Below are 26,102 nucleotides of genomic sequence, written 5' to 3' on the forward strand. Positions count from 1 at the left end.
CCTCATTAATCCTGATTGCGAGGTACCAGTGCCACTTGCACTGTGCTAATGGCATTATACCTGCCATCCTCCTGTGCATCCCCACCTTGTTCAAGTCTTTTAGGAAGATGGCACTCAGGTACTACTGACACAATTACGTATCTGGAAAGACCAATGTTTTTCTTACTGCAGCTCCTGCTTCAACTCACCATATTCATATGGTGAAATGGCTGTAGCTTCATGAACAGACACAAGTAGGGAACAGACATAAGAGGGGGAATGTGACAATGTCATTAAGAGCAGACTCTCTTGACTTTCTTAAGAAAAAAAAAAAACAAAAACCAAACCAAAAACTACCACAGCGTTATTGTGATGGTAAATTATTAAGATAATGTATTATCTTCATTCATTACAGCCAAAAAGTACTGCAGTGGAAGCTGCAAAATCCAAACAACTTAAAATGAAAATCAAAATGTTATTGCAAATCATGAGACTGTGAAGGGAAAAAATTACTACAGAGGCAATAAACTCTGTTATTGTTTGTGTTGTAAGAGCTTTGTCTAATTTCTTGGGCTAACAAACAATCCTATCTAATTACAGAAACATTCTTCTTGATTAGGGTTGGCTAGTCCTTGCTTGCATCTTACTGTATTTCATGAACAGATGAACTAAGAGTTCTTGATTGTGTGACAGTCTTGGAAAACTGTTGCTGCAAATTTGCATTTAAAAAAAAAAATAATCTGAATACAGTTCAGCAACCTCTATTTGTACCCTTCCAGGGCATCAAATATCCTACCACATCCCTTTGGGGAAAGCTTTGCATAGCAAAGAGGATAAAGAAGAAGAATGGTGTTTCCCATGTAGTTCTCATTCCTCTCAGAACTCCAGCAGCAGCAATCAGTCAGTCTTCAAAGCCTGGAGCATTGCTTTGCTGCGCTGGGTGATCCAGATAGGGATGGCTGCCATCAATTCTCCAGAGAAGCTGAGTATGAACCAAGAGGAGCCCTCTGGCCACACTGCAGAACTCCAGGCAGAAAAATGCATTGACAGTGCGCTTCAGGGATGGTTCAGGTAGCATTGCCTTTGTGCTATCTACAAAGAGCCTTATGAACTAGTCAGTGGTTTGTAACATCCTTTGAGTGCGATGTATTGCCTAAGTTGTAACCGTAATGTGGTGGTGAATGCACGGTGTGCCTGTAACCTCCACCACGTGCAATGACAAGTGCTGAAATGCAGGCCTGGTGCCTAGTGCAGTTACTTGGTAATTTCAGGGAAGAAATAGAATCTGATATTCTTAGGCAACTGAGTTGAAGCTCTCAGTGTATCTTTTTCTTAGAAAGAAAGCAAAACCAAAAAAAAAAAGATATTATAGGGGATTCACCTTGGCTTTACTGTTGTTTTGTTTGGTTGGGTTTTTTAACCTCTCTAAAAATAAACATTTCCCCTTAAAAAAACCCCAAAACCTGATTGTCCTGAAACCCAAAATTTAAACTATTGGCCTGTTTAACGACAAATATGCCAGTTTAATGACTTACCTGTCTCTTGTTTTCCTTTGAAAGTATATCAAAAATAATCTCTTTAACTGAAAATCACTCAGAGCAGAAGACTCAAACTCCAGATAATATGGAAGGAGTGAGAGCTGTCTCTCGGTTACATTAAACCCACATTTTCTCACACATAAGTTAACTAGTTTAACAGCTGCTGAGTTCTGAACTCTATTGTTGAGTTAACTTAAATATTGTATTCCCACACTAACATGATAGGTAGTGGAACTGAATGGGGAAAACACTAATAAAGGAATCTTTCATAACTTATCTGGCTTTTAGTCTCATCTAGGTGAGTTTTGCCATTAATTACACCCCGAAGTCTAATGATTCAATTATACAGAATGCTTCAGAAATGGTCTCCTTCATTCAATAGATCTTTTTTTCCTTCTTGCAAGAAATTGCAAGCCTGCTTTAAGCCTGATAATGTTTAAAGACTAAGAAATTTTCCATTGATCAACAATGTTATACTGTATGGAAAGACAACAGTTTTCCTAAAGCTAGTGCTTTTTAAGTCAAGCTCATTAGAAACTTTCCAGCTAAAAGTATTTTTTCATTGGGAAAGTCAATGTATCTAACTGAAACTAATCAGTTATGTTTGTACTTCAGCAGTGAGAGACTGCTCAGGCCCAGCAGGTGCTCAAGGACCCAGAACATATGAAGAAATTAGGGATTTCAACCTTGCCACCTGAATGAGGTGGAATCTCAATGTTCACAGTGAGACTACAAATCACTTGGGTCTGAAAAGCAGATCCTAACAGCGTTGAGCAGAGTGTGCCTGTCAGTAGGGTGTCAGGTCACCATGAACACATTAGTAGCTAACCAGCAACAGTAATTATTTTTTCCCAAATAAATTTCCCATTTTCAACTTCAATAAAATCAATGTATAGCCATTTGGAAAGCGTGGTAATCAAATTTTCTGTATTTTAAAATAAAAAGGAAAATATGACATATCAAAGGATCATTTTCTCATTTCAGAGAACACATTCTTCTCAAAAAAAAAAATTTTAAAAATAAGCATGCTGAAGGAGCATTCAATAAAGCAGGTGAACATTTCACCTAAAAATCCCAATTGCAGTGATAATAGTGAGATATGATTACAGGCAAAGGCAGGATAGGAGTTGTTAAATGGTATTTCAGTTTTCTACCTCTGCTTATCAGGATTATCTTGCATTAAATTAATCCATCATTTACTAATAACTTTTTCCTTTTTTCTAATTTAAAAAAATATTTTATGCAAATACTTGGATTATTTTTGTAAGATCTGTGGCAGTCTGGGCTTTATGCTTTATCACAGTGACACCTGAAAACACTTCTAAACGAAGCTTCTATCAGTGTTTTTCATTCTAATTTCCATTTTTAAGTCAAAGTGATTAATTTATTTTTCCTTCACTGCCCTTTCTGAACTGTGATCCAGCATGTCAAGCTGCAGACCATGTGAACTTCTGCAGCACAGAAAATACTATGCCTGCATCTAAAAGGACAAATTAATGCCAAAATTATAAATTGCTTCCCAAGTATGAAGATAACATGGACATCAGCCTTGGATGAAATAAACACTAATCTTGTTCATGTTACTCATGCTGCCTGCCATGGTAAGAGCAATCACCTAATGGAAAAAGCACAGCAGTAATAGCTGGGTTATTTGACTTCAATTTTCAGTTCAGCTAACAACTTCCAGTATGGGTTTAGGTAAGTAACTGTGTGTCAGTTTTTGCAGGATAAAAATGGGTATGCCTCCTCTCATCGGATATACCATGAAGACAGTATATTTGAGTTCTGAGTCAAGATGACAGATAACATTTTTTGTTCAACTTACAAATATAGCTGATAATAAAGAATGGGTAAAAAATCATTTATGCTACTGAAATATGCCATTTCCAGCACACTGGTAGTGCAGAGTTCTGTATTTGTCAATAAGTTTTATTCAATGTAAGTACATGTACCTGGTATTAGACTTGTATGCATATATGCACACATACTTAATGTTTATTTTAATTTTTATATACTGTATTTTTATATGTATATGCACATCTACATCTAGACTAATACTACATCACATGTAGTATTAGTCTAATATTTTGTGTATACCGAGATGTTACGTGATCATATTTAGTGTCACTTTACTGGTCAGTCTAAGCACTCTCTTCCTACTTGCATGGTAAATGACATACTGAGGGGAAGTGCTTTAGTGTGCAAATGCATCTGAAACCTGTTGAGAAATAAATAATCATCAACACTTTGTCAGAGCCCTCCCTCAAGAGACAGCACAAATCACTTAAATGGGTTATCCCGGTACTGTGTTTAAGTTTGTAGACTTAGGCCAACTTCCAAAATTTCCTGCACAGTGAGCGGGAAGATGCTTATACAAAAAGACCTGAAACACACACATAAACCCCAAACCACACTGAAAAAAATGCAATGAGCATGATCCAGCATGTCCACTTAGGGGCAGCTGGAGTCCTTGCAATGTGGCTGATTGGAGCTTCCCTCTGGAAGCACTCACCTGCCACTGAGCATTTTGGGAGTCTATATTTCTATGTTAGTTATTTTCCAGATGTCATTGAGGTCCAGAGTATCTTTTCCATTTAACACAATGTCTTCCCAATGATGTGATCATTTCTGTAGCTTCCTGTTTGTAACAAGCAGGTAATATTTACTTCAAAGGAGAATTTCGAGGCTAAGTACTTTGGTGTATAGAAAATTAAACTTATGAACCCAGTATGAATGTCCAGCTTGGAGGGCAATTTTTCTCCCTTCTCCTCTTATTAGTCAATTGACTCTATTAGTCAATAAGAGGCATCTGATAAGTACTGGTAAACAGATGAGACATGCAAAATGTAACAAGGTAATGATGAGGACAAGCAGTGAGATGAGCAAGCTAGACCAAACTAGTGAAAAATAGTACTTTTTATTATTTTAAAGTGCTTAATTTTCCATTAATGAGTATGGGGTGAGATGCATTCTCCATACTTGTGAGCAGGGCAGGACAGAATCAATCAGGATCAGCGGCAGGACGCATGTGTACTTGAGGGTAATGTTCTGGCTCCAGGAATGAACGGCAGTTGCTTCTTGTAGGAGGGAAAATGGTTGCTAGTATGCAGAAAGAATTAACAAGATATAGCCTGAATAAGTGGCATCTATGTCAAAGTTGCTCCCTGTGTTATAACCGTGCATGCCGGGCAAGAAACTGATGGTCTGTCTGGTGGTCAGAAATGACGTTCTGGTGAAGGATTAAGAGCTGTTTAAAACCAGCTAAGCTGCAGCTCAAAACTAGGAGCATATGATTAGATTGTCAAACAGGCAAAATAGAAGAAAAATCAGTCTAGAGCAGAAAAAGCAGCTAATAAGGATAATTAAATTTAAAAATGAAAATGGTTGCAGACAAAGCAGAGGGGAGAATGGGAACCAAGGACAGAGTCTTCTGGAAGCCCATAGGGAAATATGAAGACATAATGAACAATGAAAAAGAGGAAAAGGGAATAAAAAAAAAAGAAAGATAGTCACAGAAAGACAAAGACCTTAAGAAAAAAGAGACAATGATGATACTGAAGACATCTTACACGTTGTGACAAGATAGTGAGTCAGCCTGTGTCCTGAAGAGGAGCTGTCTGCAACAGTTTTACATTGAGAAAACAAAAAGGTTTTCAATCTCCATATAATTATTCCTTGGAACACAAGTTACAGGAGAGTAGAGAAATTTACATTGAGAATGCAGATTTGCTAGGTGAAAAATAATGCAATCTGAGTCAAATTCCTTCTCTCCAGTGAATTGTATTTCCTGAAAACAGACTGTAAAGAAATTCTTAATATGAAAAGATTCAGTGCTATCCTAGATTAAATGAAAGGAATTCTCTTGATTCCGCAGTTTGGACATTCATCAGAGGGGTTTTTTTCTGCATTTGGCTCAGAATGCAAAAATCTTAAAAGGTAAACACCGTGGTGAAAACCTATTGGAAAGTTGCTGTGGGAGCGGCCCCTTCACCCCCCCCGCTCCAATTAATAGCTCAATTTGAAAAAACAAACCAATAAGCCCCTTTCAGTTAGTTTGTTGATTTACTTTGTTGTTGCGGGGTGTCTTTTTTAACGTTCTCAGAGTTTCCTTCATGGACAACATATGGGGACTTTACTTCACTTGGCATAATGATTTACAAGTAATTCAGTGTGTAAAATATATGTAAAAGCCATCAGCAAAGCCCCTCATGTTCCTTAAAGAAAAAGGGTCCAAATTCATCCTAATGCAATTTTGTTGGCTTACTCTTCACAGAAGCTTGATGCACTAGTCAACAGCACAGATTTAGCCTGAGTCATTTTTTATATATTCCTGCAAAACATGCAGTAACTACGCTGGAGGCAATGATACAACAGCAAAAATGTGGTCCCCAGCAGAGAAAAACAAAACCAGGCAATTGGCCTTAAATCTTGCTAGAAAACATGTTAGTGGGTCCCTCCTCTTTCCAAACGCCCATCTTTTGCTGGCACTGAAATACTCAATGGACGCTCATCATACGGCTTATTGTGAATCAGTATGATGATGTCACTTCTTTCTGCCTGAAATGTTTGTTCCAATTTTATCAGTCTGAGAGTAGTATAAGCTGACAGTAGTGATATCCCACAGAAGTTGAGCAATGTAAAATAAGAGCTGGGCTAAACAGGTCAATGAACTTCAGGTACTGCTGGGAAGCGAACTGGAGCATTGCAGGTACCAATGGAGATGGTATTACTGCCTCGGAGCCTTAGCAAATTAGCCTCTGGATTTTGAATAGGTCAGTGCCTGCTATTAGTACAACAGGCATGTGCACCCTTCAGATTTTTTCCTTAACTTTTTATACTGCTCTTCTTAAGATCAAAACGCATACCAAGAGGTGTATTTTAACAAGAATGAACAGACTGACTATGTATTAACTTAGTGCTTTTATTTCTAGACTTGAACAGAAAAGAAAATGGTACTCGAGGCCATGGGGATTTGAGTAAGGTGGAATGCTAGTGTCTAGAGAAAGGAAAATATTTTGTTCCCTCAGTCATTTGAAAAAAAAAACTGAAAGAAAGTGCCTGCAGGCTAAAACATCATCTTTTCTTCTGTTCAGTCTCAAACAAGGGAAAAATGGGAAATAGCAGGTAGCAAAGAGAATGTTAGAATACAAATAGTCCACCAAACTCTTATTTTAATTACAGATGTATATTCTTCATGAAAGCTATGGCTTTGTTTGTTATAATAAAACCACACAGCACAGCAATCCAAAAATGATACAGGTGGGTTTTGTCATTATCTTTATCATGTCTGGATCATAAAATGTCTACTACAAAGATGCTTTTACAATATTTTTTTTAAATTACAGTTATCCACCTCTGCCACAATCTGAGAGTTTCCAGGCTACCTGTCTTATACACGTCCCAAGATCTTGTCTTACAAATTTGAGTGCTTTAATAATAGGTGACTATCAGTAGATTTTCCTGCAGAAGTGGAACCCAGGGAAAAGTGATGCAGTAGGGCAGGCTCTTAACTGCCTAAAAGTGCATTAGCTGCTTCTTAGGGACCTGTGTTTATCACTTGCTAGATATAGTCTTTTTTATATATTATTTATAAAATTATTGGGTAGTATAATAGTCTTTGTTCTAAAAGTGCTTCCTCTTTATCAGTGGTGCCAGTGAGTTTTAAGAACTAAAATGAACTTTCTAAGCAGGTCTAAAGTTCAGATGCTAATCGTACAATTTCATGTTTGCAAAGCAGGTTAGATTTCAGGATAGCAAGCAAAACTAATACTTCAATAACATACAAAGCAATAAGCAGAGACATAAACATTTTTCCAAATAATCCTCATGGATTTAAGGCAAGAAATAATTTTTTATTTCTCCATCTCCCAAGCAACTCGAACCATGCAGCTAAAAATTATTTCCTTATCGCAACTGTTCCCAAAGTTGAATTATTTTGGTGCTTTAGGTCATTTTCTTGAGGCTTTTGATCTGAATCTGACTTTCATCTTTGAGCTTAGAATTCCAGCTCAACATGGTTTTATAAATGTTTTTTTTTCTTTTTTTTTTTTACATTTACAATGTCCAAAACATTACTGCCTCTTTTCATTTTTATTTGTGTTACTGGTCTTATATAAATATGCAAATTCACTTAGAAGTAAAAGGTGATGATATGATGTATTAATCTGATAGATCTCTTCCTACATTTTACTGCTGCTTCAGCTGTGTAGCTGTAATTGTTTGGGGGATCATGTAATGAGGGATAAGATCTCTGAAAAGGAAAAGAGATGGGAAATCATTAGTCTAGATGATTTTAATGTAAAGGTCTCAAACACTGATGATTTCTTTTAAAGCAAATAAGCATGACGATGCCAAACTGCTATAAAACCCCACAGTATTTTCTGGTAGTCTGGTTTTGTATTTATTTTTATTTTCAGTGATGATTCCTGGTACCATTTCATTCTCCTCTTTCATTCTCTTCTTAGTTGGTACTTCACGTGTTTTCAGTCTGCCTGCTAACTATCGCTTTTGCAGAATTTCTTTCTGAATATTTTCAATATAAATCATGTCTTGAACAAATATTAGAAATGAAAATGTTCATTCTATCCCAGGATAGAAATTTTTCTCTGCTGGATGCTTTCATTTGACTTACTGCCTCCTGAAGTTTTAACACATTTTGACAATTGTTCTAATTCCAATCTCTAAAAAAAAAGGTTATTTCCCTGTGATTGGCAGTGGAAACTTTGCAGTTCATTTCAGAGCTGCAGGTAATTAGTCAGTCATTACAGCGCACTTCAGTTGGATGGCAGAACTCAGTACTATTTTCTGAGCTACCCAGTCATAAGGGCATGGCAACAATGCGTCGTTTGCCAAGGACTGCAAAATGAAAGCTTTCAGTTTAGCATGGTATAAGAAAAAAATGAACCTTTACTATAAGCTCTGTGTTTTAATGCTGGATCACCTCTGAAACTGCTATCAAACTGTGCTTTGACCACAGCAGGGGAGCATTTGATTAACTACCAAGACGAAAGAATGCAGTGAACAATGAGACATGAAAGACAACAGCTTTCTGACAGCTTTTATTGACCGGCGATTAATGAATGACACAAATGAAGAATGTATAAACTCCGGTACGGCTAATCAAGTGTCATGAGGTGAAGTTCAAAAGAGTCATTAATTGCTAAAAATAAAGGGCAACAAATAGGATTAAAATTTCACATTTTTTTCTGGTTTAAAAAATATCAATTCTATAGGGTGACATAACTAATATTTATATTCCAACTTTCTTTTGTAATGAAATATCATCTTAGATTAGTTTAATTTTGGGGGAAGATTTATGTTGATTTCAATAAGCATTACAGTAACTCTTAAAATACTGGCCATGCTTTAATAAAAAGCAGTCTTTATTTACTGTCCTTATTTTTTATCATAGCCAGTTACTGTTGAATTCTCAATGGCAAAACTGAAAAGTTTAAGGAAGAGCAGAAATATTAGAAACATCAGTGATATGTAATAAGGGCAGAGGTAATTAAACATTATTACCAGTTAAGCGGTTTTTGGTTTATGTTACCGATACCTTTTGGCCCAAATATGTATGTAACATATTTCATTGCAATCAGATGCAGTGTTCAGACCAGTGCTAATCCTCTAGTTTGCTTATGCTTCTCTCATGCACTGCAAAATCCCAGTCGTACTGGCCAAAGTGTGATGTGGTCGTGATGTGGGCAGAAGCTCAAAACTGTGAGGCAAGTAAAGCTTGCCAGTTTATGTGCTGCTTTCCTCCCGACAGCTGCTTGATGCTGGTGCTCCCCTTCCAGCATGTGTTCCTCACCACTCAGCAACATCCTCTGCCATAAATGAAAATGTGCTCCCCGTGTGCCTTGCTGCTTTCATATTTCATACGCTCCATCCAGCGGAAGGTAGCCAAGGCCTGCATTAGAGACCCTCACGTGCAGGCGTGTACCTGGTGGAACTCACAGTTCTGAATTAGGTACATAAGTTTCTTTTTCCGTGGAGGAAGAGCTAGTAATACACTTGGATCGAAGGCAGGATGTTAAGCGGACGGTTGTGTAATCTACATAAACAACAGCAAGAGCTGGGCACTGAGTTCTGTCTCAGTCTTAACCCGTTTCTTGGAACCGAACAAGGCACCCATCCACAGCTGGGGTGAGGCATGAGCAGTACTTTTCTCACAAAAGGTGGCCGCTAGAAGCCCTCTGCTCCCCTTTGCAATACCACAAAAATGAGAACGGTCGTTGGGATTAGAAGAGATCAAGGTTCAGTTCCCTCCTCTGCCTACAGGGATGTTAAATCTCTCAGAAGAGTCCTAATTAGTGTGCTATGAAGTATTCTATGGAAGAATGCTTTTGGTCTCTCCTGATGTTATTGCACTTGGCATTAAATAATTAAATCTTTGCTGGAGAAAAGATGCAAAGGAAAGTGGGGGGTAGGGGGGGAGAGAGACAGAGCCAGCACACAAACATGACTTTTAAGCACAATGTCTGAGAAATTCAGACTTGTATTCTCATTCCCATAAATACATCAACATTTCACACTACATATTGATTGAAGGAGGGAACATACACCTCCCCATCCCAAGTAGCTCCCTATCTACTAGTCAAATCAAACTTTCTTTTAATTAAATGTTAAGAGATTTGGGGGAGACTTTACAGAATGTCTGTTGTTGCACATGCTCGTAGCACTTCTTTCCTGCAGGGAGGGTCAGACAGTTCACTGAGCAGAAATGCGTTAGTGTCCCTGAGTAGCTGGGCTCGGAGGTAAATCCTTTCAGCTAGGTTGCTGAAGAGTGCAAGGCAACTAGGAGGGAGAGATTTATGTATATGATCTTGATGCTTCTGAAGTGAAAGGTTAACACGTGATGAGGCAGATGTATGGCTGAAGTATTTAATTTGATTAGGACGCTGTAAGATGGAGGTTTGTATGAGTGCTCTTGAGTCTTTGCTGTATGAGATCACTACATTGTTTTTCTTATTTGGGACATGACAACTGCTGGAAAAGTGCTCCTCTCTCTGATGTCAATCACGTTTGTGATTGAATGACCCATATAGTTCTACTGATTCAGCTACTTAAAACCATACACTTGTACTGGCTGGGGGATTTTTCTGCTACGGGTGAGATTTTTTTTTTTCCTGCCTTTAATGCTGGGTAGTAATATTTTTGTGTGTGTGCATCTACATATAAAAACATACTAGAAAGATGTGCTTGAGAAATGACTTCTTTGGTGACAATTATTTAATTGTATGTCTGGTCTCTGTAGGTGATAACCTAAGTATATATGGTTTTTAGAAACTGCATATTGAGGCAGTGATGGACATGTTCAATAATTATTATTTCTGGGCTTTTTGTAATGCTTTAATAAGACAAAGTGATACCTGAAGTTAATACTTCTTTGTGTGAGATTTAGTATACAATCCAGTAAGAAGAAATTATCTTGTATCATTCCAAGGTAGTAAGCTTTCTGCATTTATCAGAAGTTTTGGGGGCTTGAGAAAAGACAGGTCTTTTCCTGAGGCTTCTAGCATTGCCTCAGTCAGGCTAAAAACAATGTTTCACTGCTTTTAAACCCAGGAAAAGGCAGTTATAATTAGTAACGTTAACTGAAGGCTTTCAAAGACTGGTACAGTCTGAGAAGGCTTCAAGGGTTCGGGAGGGCAAGGTCACAGTTTGCAGTGTTATGATCCTATTAGTACAGAGCACTTAAGCTAATCTGAGCTGTGTTAAGACAGTTAACACCAGTGCTCAGAAATGGTGTTGAAAGTTCAATAGGCAGCACTTAAGAGTTGATGCGACCTCAGAGCTTCTGCGTGGCATGAAAAGCCTCCCTGGCAGTGGCTGATACATGGGCTTTATTAAGTGCTTTGGCTGCAGGTGCACCATCGTGTTTTTGAAGAGAACTTGATGTACAGCGGCTCTAGCTGGGCTGTTCATGGCTAGATGTGCCAGCAGGGATAGTGGGGGAAAGAGGGACAGGGCACCTTGAATACTGTGTTCAGTTTTGGGCCACTCACTACAAGAAAGACATTGCATTGCTGGCAGGTTTAGGCTAGACATTAGGAAAAACTTCACAGAAAGGGTTGTCAGGCTCTGGAATGGGCTGCCCAGGGAGGTGGTCGAGTCCACATCACTGGGTTATTTAAAAGAAGGACAGATGAGGTGCTTAGGGACATGGTTTAGTGGTGGGATGGCAGGGTTAGGTTAAAGGTTGGACTTGATGATCTTAAAGGTCTTTTCCAACCAAAGCGATTCTATGGTTCTATGTTCAGAGCACCAAATGTGCTCTCTTACTGAGCTACCTGGCTTGAGTCTGTCTGGAAATCAAAGTCCGTGCATCCTGCTAGACTCGTATATACAGATTCATATTGGAATGCAATAATGTTCTCAGTTTGGTGTGTGGTCTTCACTCCACCATTATCACAAAGGAGGATTCATTTCAGTGATGAAGGGAATTATCTCTGTATGTAATTGTATTTTTTGGATTTCCTTTGATTCAAAGGCACATTATAGGTGCAAAATAGAAATTTAGTATTTTGACTAAAGTGACATATGCAAAGGAATATTATTAAGCTCCTATTCATCTAAATGCTGGCAAAACCTCTGGTGTCTTATGGTGATATTCTTTGTCTACAGCTGTGTTGTAGAAACCAGATGGCCCTGCAAAGCTTTACATTTTGCACACTCTATATCTGTGATGCTGCATGAAATTCAACTACAGTTACATTATGAAGACAGACTTTCATGCACTCATCTGGAGTGGAAGAGGAGGAAGCTTCCAAACTTGAAGGAAAAATGAGCTTAAATGCTCTAGCTCCAGAGGGTGATGATGATCCCCTCCAGTCTCAATATTGCAATGGATCTTTACTTTCAGAAGTTCATATTGTGGTAAAGACATTATCTTTGACTGAAATTAGCATTTGTCACTCAGTGTGGTCATTGTGAAATTTACTGTCTTTGGGTTTTACTAGTTGTGACTCTCTTTCATGTCAGGACATGCACGCAGATACTAATAAGCAGCCTGCAGTGCTGTCCGCTTGTCAGACCAAGGTCACCACCATTCTGCCTGTCTTAAAGGGCTGCTCTTTGACTTGGGCATCTCTCCAGGCCCTCACATGTGTTATAGGTTTGGTCTATGTGGGCTTTCTAAGAAATCCCCTCTCTCAGCAAACAGCTGCCTCATCTCAAGAACTCAGTTATGGCAGTAGCTTTTCAGCATCCCCAGTCTTGACAACTGCCATGTGCACATTTCTTTGACATCTCTGGGAAGCTGGTCTTTCATGTATCCTAATGCTTATAGCACCTCAGTCTTGGCATTGTTTTACTGCTGCCTCCTGGCCATGAATTGAGCAAGAAACTGTGTCCCATGCTAATCAGAACTGTGCTTTCCTGTCTGCCTCTTTCTAATTATTCATTGCCCTTTTTTAATTGAACTGCAGGATCTTTACACCGATGATTATTCCTATCACTTTCATCATACCTTGAGCAATGATAGAAAAAAATTATGGAAAAAGACCTTATAAGTGAATTTGGAAAACAAAGTGATGAGCAAGAATATTTCTTGCTGACCGTTTATCCCATCTTAAAAAGAAAATGTACCGATTAAACCACTAAACTTGCTTAGTTAATAAGCTAGTCACAGATGTAAAGTTCAGCTATGCTGACGTTTGTTATAATCAGGAGATTATTAGAATACAGCAGATTTTAAATGCAATGTCAGTGACTCACTGAGCCATGAAATAGAGCGTGTCAAGCCCTGGCCATGCTCTCTGCTTCCACCGCTCACCTCCCTGTTGTGTCTGAATCCCAACACTGGACTCTTGGGCTGGGGGTTGCTGAGCGGGAGCAGGCTGTTAGGTATAAATCTGCAATTTATACTAGTCCATAGCCTGACTGCTTGGGCTTCTTGGCTCTTTTTTTTTTTTTTTTCTTTTTTTGATTCTGCACTAATCTAAGTACCTTTTTCTCTCTGGGATCTCCAAACAATGGCACTAGTTTTTCTGCTGGATTTCAGGAGGATATTACTCTTTGTCAGATTTTCTGTGCTATTACCACACTTATTCTACTGCTGCTTATTTCTGGAAACTCTTTAAAAGTGTAGAGATTTAACCTTAGCTAAGAGCTTTTGCTAAAAGCGGCAGGGGCTTGAACAAAGGTGTCCCTTCTTTGCCCTAACTTGGATGTCATAATCTATATCTATAAACATAAAACCACCACATGAGAGAGAAATTAAGCTTGATATTGCATGAAAACTATCAGTTTGTCTTCATTTTATTTATTTATCCTGTATAAGTAGTTTCATGGTGTCTTTTGAGAAGGGCTGTTTCTCAGCAAAAGCTATAGGTGTTTGCTAGAGATGTAATAACATGTAAATCACCTTTCCTCTCTTGCAACCGGTCCTTTCTACTGAAAGTTCAAGGCTCTGCTTTTTCTACTTGTGTAAGCATGAGGAGTTACACTGCCAGAAGTTGGTATCTATTTACAAAATCTGTAAGTAAACTGATTTTACTCATTACCCATCTCAAAACTTCCATTCATTCTCACACCAACATACTCAAGCACAGACGTGTGTGCCCAAATAATCAGTCCAGGGTCACCCATGCTAGACACAGGACAAAAAAGGTCAACTATTGAATCCTGTCTCCCATCCCATCATGTCTCTGAGGTTCTTGCATGGTAACAGCCAACTAATTTTTTGGATTTCAGACTCTTTGGAGTCCACAGTTGTGGAGTGGGCCTTTGCTTCTGAATCCTGCCTGCATTAGTCTCCATAAATCACAGTCAAGGTCTGCCTCATTTTGTTCCTGCTTGAGACAGACCTATCTATAAGACGGCAATCTGTTTTCCTGGTGAGCTAACTGGAAAAGGCTGCAGGCTACGTGGGATGCTGTAACCCTGATGCTATTGCCCTGCTTGCAGAATGCAGGGTCTTCTGCCAACACGTGGTCTGTGGCCATGGTCATATCAGAGTGCAGGATTTCTGGTTTTGACAAAAGCAGTACGTTCCTCATTCTGTTGTTGGATATAGTTTCCTCTGTTATCCGTATAGGACGTTCTTTTCAAGTCTTGTTCTGCTGCTTCATCTGGAGCTAACATACACGCATTCATATTTCCTTCATACCAATCTTTGTGCTTCTATTACGAGTCTTTCGAAGGACACTTAAGCAATGTACTGAACTGAGCAAATTAAATTGCATTAACATATTAACATTGTTAAATGCATTATATGGCAGCCCTGAGATACCACCAGTTTTATAGATATTGCCCTCCAGAATACAGTAACAGTGAACTGTGCTAAATATGTAACTCTTCCTACCCAGATTGTGGCCTACAGCAGCTATGCTTGTCCTTCCCTTCTGCAGTTACCATTTTCCATCTAAACTTTAAAATCCCAGCTATATATGTGTGTGTATATATATATATATATATATTAATGTTTGTCATGATTTTGTGCTGAAGACTTCTGGAAGACATGGAGACTGTTGGAAAAGAGAGTTATCAAAATGGTAGTAAAAGGTAATGCATGGGTTCAGCTTTCTGCATTGCTACTTTATTTATCTATGACATTGTCAAGTTTGCTGCAGCATCTTTAAGGAAGTAAGCTAACTTAATTGCAAAGTCAATGTTAAATGAATTTATAAGTTGTGCACACTTTGCACAAGCATATTCTTCCAGGAACTTGAATAGTCATGTTAATTCAGCTTTCTCCTAAAGGGCTTTGAGAGTGATAATCTGATTTTTCTCATCTAGTTTCACATGTAACAGAGAAACAGAGATGACGAACTACTGGCCCGGAGCACAAAATCCTTCAAATGCATATAGTATTTTAGGAGTTTTAAAATATAGTGAGCTCAATGTTTTCTTTTTTAAAATACATTCAAAATTAATACCTGAAAAATATGCTGCATAATGAAAAGAGATATGAAGTGATTGCCTTCAGAATAACTTATAAAGATGACTTTTACCCTTCAACTCATGCTCTATACTGAGCATTTCTCTCACATATTAGTTTCCAAGTGGATTTTGGTGCCAATAAAAAATGAGTCTTTGAAATGGCTAGAAGTAAAGAAAGTTCTGCTCCTAGGAATAAAGAGCACTTTTTTTACAGAATCCCCTTCACCCCCCAGACTTATTCTGGAAGCAATCTGCAACTGCAGTGGATAACCCACTCGAATTCGAATGGGGCCATCAGTCGTAAGCTTGTCTGAATGCCCAAGGGGGTTGATATGCTGCTTAGTTATATGAAGAAGAGAGTATTAAATAGAAAAATTCCAGAAGCTTTTCATTTAACATGGTTGTGATAATAACAGGAGTAAAGTGTCTGGTTCTCCTAGCTGTATACTTAATAGTATAAGTGGCAGAAATTTGTGCAACACACTTGGGGTGTTTTCTGCTGGACTCCTCAGTCATCTCACCATCTGGGAAGGCATGGGAGCTTGGGGTAATGTCAGAGCTCAGGAGAAGCAGATCTGAATGTTTCCTGGGAAGAAAAGGAACACATTTCCGTGTTAATGGTAGAAGGACACGATTCTCTAAGTTTCTGTGGATCAGCATTATCTTTCTTTTTCTAATTTTGACATTTAAATAAGAATGTTGTTTATGTGCCGAATTCTTCTTCTCAATGCCAAAGACTTGCTTACAAAGACCCAGTATCTATTTTCAGAGATGCATGTTTTAGATGCCATGCTCTTAATTCTAACTGAGATTCTGTTGCTTTTAAAAAAACCAAATAATTAAGTCTACTGCCCTTGTATCTGTCTCTCTTCCAGCCTTTTCTTGGTAGTAAAGAGTACTATAAATGATAGCTGAATCTGGTAATTAGACAAGACTTCTCTTTTCTGTCCTGCTTTTTTTTTTTTTCCCTGTAATGCATTTTGTCTGTTTACTGGCTTGAGGTCCCTTCCCCCTGTGAGACTTATCTTTTTAATGGCAGTCATTTTTAACATGCACAATTTTTCTGTAAGCATGACATTCACTATCTCTATAATAACAATCATTTGGCTTATGATTTAAACCATTACAGCAATGTACCATGCTGTGAGACTCAAATGCTGGCTTCGCTTTTACATTGTTTACTTTCCTATCAGCATGTTGACAGTTCATAACTCTTGGCTACTTCCACATTGACTGCAATTTCTGTAAAGCTCTAGTGGAAATAAAGAACTCCATCAGACAATTGGGTTTTTTTGGATTACTTGCCTAAGTGTGCTGTCAACTTGGTAAACTCCTAGTAAGATACTGAACTAGGCAGTCATTGTAACATGGCATGAATTTGCTAGTAAAAGTGTGAAAGAGGTATAGCATATTTTTTTAAAACATATCTTAAGTGTAATACACAAATATCAATGAAAAACTTTTAACAACATAAATACGCGATGGGACATATTAAGTACTAAACTAATATACTGACTGTTGTCCGACCGATTTTTTTATTTTCCTTGCTCCACCCCTCTCCTCTCCCCCCCTGAAGAATACTGCTCCATTTGAGGGATGCTTCTTTACTTGAACATATAGCCAAGATGGTCTTTGAGACTAAAGAAAACAGAAGGGACACTTTTAGAGGAGATGGTTTTATTTGGATTAGTGGAATTTATTTTGTATATCTAATGGGTCTACAGAAACCTTTATTCCCTGCAATCATTTTACCTATTTGTCCTGCTCTTCAGTTCTCCAACTAAATCTCTGTAGCCAGAGAACCATGCCCATTCTTGATGGCTGCAGGTGAAAATGTTTGGGTTTTTATTTTTCAGTTTCTTAACTTCCTTATTAGCGTTTCAGTGAAGTTGTGCAATATAAATCAATGATATCTTTTAAAGAATATTTTATACCATTTTGCAATTTGGATCATGCTAGTGTAGAAATATTTCTAAACTCTTCTTCTCATTTATCTTGTATTCTAGCACCTGAATTCATATTCTTGTAAAAGTAAGTGGGTAGGAGGAGGTTAGGGGGGAAACTATTCTTGAAGCATTCTTCTTCCACTTGGAGTTTGCCTTTGCTTTTCATCTTGAAATTAAAATTGATGGCAGAGAATAATTTGTGTTAATGCAGCTGTTATTCAGTTTGAAAGATGACTAACAGGAAGATAGTGCTCTTAGCTAGGGAACAAAGGGTGACAAATGTCATTCGGCACATCAAATTTTTCCAAAACTGCCTCCGAAGCAGACGGCATACTAGCTTTAAAAAAAAAAAAAAGAAAGAAAGAAAAAAAGAGCATTTGAACCAGTACAGTGTCAATAAGCTAGAACAGTCTCCTAAACCTCTTGTCATCTGTGATAAGGACATCAATAATAGTCATTGTCAACCTTCATTAAGTTCAGATCTTCCATTTTTATGTCCCTCGGGATGTTTTTCATTGATATTTTCCCTGGAAAGAGAAAAGGCCTTACATTAAGCTAGTGTATAAAGCTTGATTCCTTTCCTCAGGGCTCTTAGTACGAAAGAAACAAATTATTTTAATTACTCTTTTTCTCTTTTTGTTTGTTTTTGGTTTTTTTTTATTTGTTTGTTTTGTTGTTTCTTTTGAGTTCCTCTTGGGTGTTTAACCTGTTTCTAGATGCAGAAGGGCCCTTGCTTATTAATCCACATAATAAAATCTAAGAAAATGGGAATGTTGCACTTGCAAACAAATAAAAAAGAAGATGTCAAGAAAATTAGATCCATGTTTCCCTTTCTCCAGGGATTTGTCTAAACATCATTGCTAATATTCCTTAGTTTACACTAGAGTGAGTTTTTTAGAGTCTCATCAGCTCTTGCAGGTTGAGTTACCAGTGACCAGCACCACATGAGTTCTTTAGGTTTTTTGAGAAAAGGCAACCAGAAAAATAAAATTCCTGACTCTGAACTGAGTTTGAAGTCTTTTCAAGCATAGGAGGTAGGTGGTTTGGAGAATGGACGTTGATATGTTCAAAAACAAGTGACTTGGCTCATTATTTGACTTTTATTGAAGGAAGAGAAGGAAATTAATTATACTAAATTCATGCAGCGTTATGTTCTTTCCAGTGCTCTCAGCAGTTCTTTCCAATGTGAGGAGAAAATACACCATGTCAGGAAGGCTCACACATTCAACACTGCTACAATTAACAGGGAATTGTCTGTATTATACCTGAAGTTTTAGGAGTCCATGACTTAAATTGTTGCTCCTTTTGAAATTATTTTCTATACAATGAAGTATTTATTCAGAATTTACCAGAGATTTTAGAAATAGAAATAGAAAAATTTTTCTCACACAAATAGGAAAAGAAAACTTATCCCAAAAGTACTTGCAAGTGCAGGCAGACTTTCCTGAGGCTGCAAAGAATTGAAATCAGATATTAGGTCCAAAGACACTTCTCATATTTTATTTTAAGGTATACTTTTAAAATAAAAAATATGGAATAGCAAAGCATTTTATGGAGCTGGTTTCTCATGCCTTTCTCTTACAAATGGAACTGTACAATCTAACGCTCAGCCTTGCAAAGTGTCTCTGAGAACAGAGCATCAGAGGTGTTCTCATAACTGGCCACTTTATAATCCAGAAAACATTTTGGTGGCAGTCCTGCAGACCTCTGTGAATTTAATTGCACAAGGTAGCTTGTAAATTATTATTTAAATGTTATGTAACCTTTACTATGGATTTGGTGGTGTTACACTGACAGCATTGTCTCTATTCAAAATTTGAGCACATTTAGTAAAAACCAAAGTACAGCACAAAATAGAAATAGGTCTATTACAAAATCCCTTGAACTGGATTTTTCTGCTTTCAATTAGATCTACAAAAAAATCATTCTTTTTTTTTTTTTTACCATAACTTGTCCAGCTGAGCTGAATTGCATGTTCAGATTCAGTTAAAAATGCAAGTGATAGTAAAGCTTGATAAAGGACTGGATATACTTCCAGCTGGGTTATCAATAAGTCTACTCACAAATTCTCATAGAACTGAAATGAGCTTTCAACAAATCTAGACTGACCAATTTCAAATGTAAATAGCTGTAAAGTTTGCGTAATCTTCATTATGGTTAGATGATACCTGAGATCCTGTGATCATATTTTTGTGTGCCAGGCAAAGAATTTGGCGAGTAGAAAGACATCACTGCTCAGTGTAGGAGCTGGGGTACACGAAATAGTACTTCTTTAAATATATGTATCAGTGGAGTTCCATATATTAGTTAATTTCTTTGCTTATTTGTGAGGTTTTTCTTTTTTTTTTCTTTTTAATTATTTTTGATCAACAAATCCCACTTGAAGTTTCATTAGTGTAGTGTTTGCAGAGCTCAGAAAATTTCTTTCCCTGGCGTCACTTATAAGAGACTCTTCAGGTGGTGAATGTACTCATCATCCTTCTTTTGTCAGTGTTACAGGACTTCATTACAGTGTGCAAGCACTTAAAAGGGCAATACCTACTGTGTGAAAGACCTGTGCAGCTTATGAAAGAAGATATCCTATAGTGTCATTCTGAGTTGTCAATGCAATTGTACCTCAGGCCATTCCCACAACATATCTAATTCTGTTCCTCTCTGACCCCTTTCATGCCAGAAAATGGTAGAATTGTGCAGTTGTGTCTTTGAAAAGTGGCGTAGGGACTGGCACAATAGATTCTTTATAATATCATACAGCATATTGAGCTAGACCTACAGAGATTTTGAAAGAGATGAAATTATGCTGATCATCATATGGGAGAGTTAAGTCTTATCTTCAGTCTTAAAAATAAAACATAAGCATACGGGGTTTTTTTTCCATTGAAAGCCACTCTATAAAATGACGTGTGAAATGATCATGAAAGTCAGTGCTGGCCTGAAAATGCACCATATTTTTAAAAATAGTTCAAATCCGAGGATTCTGTGTGAGCTTTTCTAACACCAGAGTACCGTCTGACCCAAATACACCAAAGGTACTGTGCTCTGTGAAGCAACTTAAATGTCTCTGGCATCCAAAGTAGTGTAACGCTCTAGGAGTTCCTTGCGTATGAGGAAATTGGAAAGCCAATGTTGTTCTCTAATACACTTATAATTAACAGACAACTTATGTTTTTCTCTTGAAGTGGACTGGAACTGGTGTATGTGACACAGCCCTTCCTCATCCCCAGCACGGACAATCTACATTCATTATCTGAACCGCGTGTTGGTAGGAAGGTGGTCACCGTGGCATCTGTTACATCTTCCAACTATTGCAGAGAAGGGATGGATCAAAGGCGTCTGAGAGGAGGGAGGAGCACTGCAGGATCCTGCTAGCTGTAGTTTAGGGACAACAGACATGCACGCGAATCTTGAATTTATATGCAGGTAAGCACTTCCCTTCCTCACCTCACTTTTACTCTTTGCTAAATCCAGATTTAGTGCCTGATTTTCTTCTTGTTGTATAGTTGTGAGGACACACAGTCTAGAAAATCTTGAATTGATTTCCTCCTTTTTCCTCTACCTTCCCCAATTTAAAGCTGTAGTTCCTGGGAGAAGACACAGGAATCTGAAAGCAAAATTATGTTCACCTCTTGGCTTTCTGTTGTAAGCATAATATTCGGAGTGTTTTCGCCATATTAATGTGTAGCTCATAATTGTTAATATTGCCAGTGATTTACTGATGAGCCTCTTAACTTTAAGCAATGCTGTGACTCAATCCCTTTCCCTGTAGCATTAAGAACTAATTTGACAGTTGCTACAGGCAAAGCTGCAAGATGACTCAGATTGTCAAATGTCCTTTGTCCTCACAAATGCAAAATCCTCCAGCCAAGTTTCAAATGCAATTCCATTTTATTCTAATTTATTGTTCATTTCTCTTCGTGACATAGCAGCTTCCTAACAAGTCCGTACATCATTACTTAACTGCTTGCTCACAAAGGACTGTTGTCAATCACTGGCACAGAACATCAAGCAGAAAGAACGTCTGATCAAACACATTTTGAAAGGTCTGCCACAACAATAGAGAAAAGCTGAATCAAACTGGGGGGAAGGGAAGAGCTAAACAAGACTTATTTGTATCAAGCAGATGAGATTATTTTAAATAGGCCTAAGACTCTGAAAATCATGTGGAATTAATTCATTTCTGTATACTTCTTAAAGTGGCTATTTTTTTTTAAGCATTGATGATAATGCAAGTGGTGGATAAAATACTAATACCAATGAGCATAGCAAAAATGAACCATCAGACCATTCAGACCTTCCTGGGGCTGCAAAGAACCTTGGAGTCATCCTGAAAATGACTAAAAATGAAATGAGAAATGATTGCTCTGAGGGGGAATCACTCCTGGGTCATCTGTATTAACAGTAATAAGAGCATTTTAAATAATCATAATTTTTTCATGCATCTTTTTAAGTCATGATCTTGATTTTATTTATTTTAAAATGCCCACAATAAGAGAACATCAGTGGCTCAGTTTTACAAACCATGTTTGCTTTTAATTTATTCTCCTATGTAATTGTTCTTTACATAATGGATCAAAGCCTTCATCAGTTCAAGAGGTAAACTACACAAAGGAATTGATCAATTTTAAATTCAAAATACTAAAATAGATTTTTCATTTTGTGTACTTCAATGAAAGTAATTAGAATTTTTTTTTTCCCTAATCTGAGAGGAATTTAACAACAGTGTATAGCCTTGAACTTCCCCTGATCTCTGGTCGCTGTAGCTGCATACAAATCAATAACACACTTCACTTACAAAAGTTTATGTCCTTGTCAGTTCAAAATTCTGGTCACTCGGGGCTGTCATGCTGAAGGTGAGCTTTGCACATCTCTGGATTTGTTTACTGCTACTAGTGGGGCAGGGAATGGGAGTGGGAGGAAAACAGCAACAGTTGTATGATTCTCTGCCAATGCTACTTCACCCCAAATCTTAAAAATAACAAAGTCTTTCTCACAAATGGGAAAAGGTTGCAATCCCTGAGGAATTTCTGGTATGATATTCCTCTGAGGATTTCTGGGTGGGTTGGGCAGCAAGAACAGCTGATTGTGGGCTTCAGTTGTACTGAACAGGGTTCCCGCTCTGGACACTGAGGCAGGAGACCAAAAAGAAAACCAGTATATGATAATTTAATATAGCAATAACTCACATGCATAAAGAGACAAAGAAATACAGATAGTGTTACTTTATCTCTAAATTTTATGTGCCTTGTTGTGAAATTGCCTTTTAAGTTGCTTTAATGTAATTCCCTATGTTGTTGTTGGTTTTTTTTAAGTGAACCAAACCCCCACCACCTCCATTGTGTGAAACTGCAATATTCCCATGGTCCACCATCTGGCTTCATACACAGATCCTACTGATGAATTGAAAAGTTGAACAAAAGTCATTATATACAGCTAAACAAAATTACATAAAGTATGTGAATATGCTTGAGGTGAGGTTGCAGGAAACCTGGCTAGGAAGCAGTATGAGTCTCAGAAGAGCTGAGCAGTTTATGAAACCAGCACGTTGTGAGTGTGTGTCCTAAACTACAACTGAGAGGAGATTCACTATTTGAAACAAGTCCTCTACTCTCCCCTCCTTCAGTATTTCCTGGGGCTTGTTGGATTATTTTTTTCCCATCACTCACTTGCTTGTATCCACTTGGGGATTTGGAGCACCCCATTCTCTGGTTAGAAAGTAGACTTATTGAACAATCACAACCATAACAACAATAATAATAATAATAACAATTATTACTGTTGTTGTTGTTGTTGTTAATAATAATCTTATTCTGAGAACCAGCCGCTAGAGGTGAAGAGACTTCTGCTGAAAGTGGATTCCTACTAAGCATGAGAAGAGCTGGGACCTTGAGTCCTGGACTCAGTGGCAGGGTCTGGAGTATACTGCTGTGACTGCAGCCCAAACCAATGCTGTAACATGGCTATTTACGGAGTAAATTACAACATAGAGATGCTATAACCTTTTTAAAAGACTCAGTGGAACCTTTGGGATAGCTTCATCTAGAAAGTGGTAACATAGTTAACAGCATAGTTAACAGGAAAGAGATTTGTAGCTTTAGTGGCATTGGAATTTATCCAAAATAGAGTTTGGAGTAATGATAGATAATATATGTATTAGGAAAGGTAATGCAGAAACACGCTATGTTTATGCATTAGTTTACCTATTAAAAATTTTAGAAAAAAACTTATAGGAAAATATCAATAGAATTAATGGAAGTGTAAAATCTGTTCAGGGTGAGCTTCAACTTTATACTTCCAGGAAGAGAAAAAAAAAAATATCCTAACAGTAGGTTTCTTGTTGCTTTTATTGATGACTGTTGGTTAACTTAATAATTCCTTGGAATACTGTAAACCCAATGGTATCAGCATTAGAACTTTATTTATAAGTTGCATAACTTAACCTGTGCTTGTGCTCTACCCACAGAGTATATTGATGTAATAACGGGGGTTGCTGATAGCTTAGGTTCTGTTTTGAAGTGCCTTTTTTCCCGATATATAATTGGAGGCTCTGAATTGAGTCCTGGCTTCAGTTCAGAGATCAGAAGGTAGAGGAACAGTAATAAGTACCATTTGGATTGAATAGAAAATGTAACATATATTAACGGCGTGTAAAATTGAGCAGCATCAGCTAGAAAGGAAGCAAAGGAAAGTGCCAGCAACAAGTGATGTATTGGTTTGATTTATATTGGATGAGAAAATTGCTGGTAGGTTTATTTTATTGAAAAATTAAGTAACAATCAGTCGAGTTTTTAAAAAAGTATAGATTGCTTTTGAGTTAACAAACCATAAAAGTGATTCAGTGTTACAAAAGCGGATAACCATTGTTTTATTCTTTTCTCAGTTTTCTTTTGGTGATTGCGTGGATCACTGCTGTGTCATAAACTAAGGTCTTAAAAGAGAGCTTGAGACAATAAAAAGAAAAGCCTTAAAATATTTTTCTGGGATTAAAAGATTGTTTGATTTACTTTTAGCTCATCTGAACTTGGTTGTATTGACAAGGTCAATATTTAAGTCATTTTTTCATACCATTATAATAACTGGCTGGGGAAAAGAGAGCAATTTCTTTCATTACACCTTGAGCAAAGAATGGATTGAGATGTAAAAGTGAACCTTTTTGTAAAGTCATCATCTCTAAACAGCCACAGTTAGCTTCCAGGCTGGGGAAATCCATACAAAGGCTCAATGAATGATTCATAACACCAACAAACACATATTTATTGCTGGGGTATTTATCTTCTGCCTTTTTTTTTTTTTTTCAATGGGAATCAAAGAGACCATAAAACTCTTTATAAGCAAACACAATGTCTAAATTGTGATTAAAAAAGCTTCTGGTCTAGATAAGTTTGTTGAATGCTCTTACAAACTGTGGTTAAAAAAGCTTCTGGTCTAGATAAGTTTGTTGAATGGTCTTACAAACTATGTGTTCATATGCTGTAAGTCCAGGATGCCTAGAAAGCATCAAAAATCCTGTATGTGCAGGCAAAAGGCTTCTGCAGTTAAGTGTAGCACTTAATAGTAGTAGCTTACTGCGATGAACAGGTATTTGTACAGGAAATCCTGTGAAAGCTTAAATATAGAAATATTATCCGTTATCATTGGCATTACCCAAGCTGAAATTCCTCCCATTTATCATTCCTATCCCCTTTGATATTTTTCCTTCTACAGTATGAAAACTAAAAATTGTTTCACTCTGGAGCCTGAGGGCTGCTCTGTGTGTTACCCAGAAAGAGTCCCTTCAAGAGCTAAACCCCTCCAATAATTTCAAAATAAAAATCTGGCAAAAGGGTTAATTCTGTTAAGAAACAAGACTCTCAGCAAATGGTCAGACTAAAATGTAGCCATTAGCATTGAGCACTGCATGTACTGTTTGCAGAAGAAATGGGTTTACTTAGCACATATTCCTCACCTCTTAGAAACTAAGAAGAAAAAGCAGCAATTCAGTTAAAACCCAACTCTTCCCCTGTCTTGATTCCAAGTACTCTAAAAAAACATTCCCTTAACTGATTGACTTTCATCAAGAGCTCTTTCAATGTCACCGAAATAGATTTCATTGGTTTTGACAGCCTGGCTTGATGCTAAGCTTGTATCAAAAACCTACCAACAGGAAAAAGACTGCTGAGGTGAACATAATGGTCATATTTGGGGTTTCTGCTGTGCATGTCTCTGTGGTGGATGTGATTTCCTCTATTTTGACCCCAAGAAGCTTATACAGCAGCTCATTTAAAGTTCATGTCTCCAAAGGAAAATAGTGGAAATACAAAAAGCGAAATGATCAACCGCACTTTTATTTTGAGTAGCCCTCCCACAGTCCGTGAGCTCCACGGGGGAGCAGGAGATAGGAAATCAGTGTTGCCCTTAAAACAGAAGAAATGTTTTTCTAACATAATATACATGAAGCACTTCAGTATTGCCACTCTCTGTAAATGACTGAAAGATAGTAGGTGCAAAATCTAACGATGTGGCCAGCTCTTTTAAATCTCTGCCCTCTTCAAGCTTCCCATGCTTTTGCTGCCTTTTCCTATACACTTAGCATTATGTGGCATCCTAAGGGTCTGTGAGCAATACATCTATTGGCAACTTTCACATTTTCTGAGAAGCTTCCCATTTTCTAAAGGAGTTTGGATCCAGGATATAATTGAAACAATACACTGAACTGGTATTTTTTTACTGGCCACTCTGAAAGTCTGGTCCCAGATTGAATGAGCCATTATCTATTTCT

The sequence above is a fragment of the Egretta garzetta genome, unplaced genomic scaffold (assembly GCF_000687185.1).
Source record: "Egretta garzetta isolate BGI_Z169 unplaced genomic scaffold, ASM68718v1 scaffold220, whole genome shotgun sequence".
Lineage (NCBI taxonomy): Eukaryota > Metazoa > Chordata > Aves > Pelecaniformes > Ardeidae > Egretta > Egretta garzetta.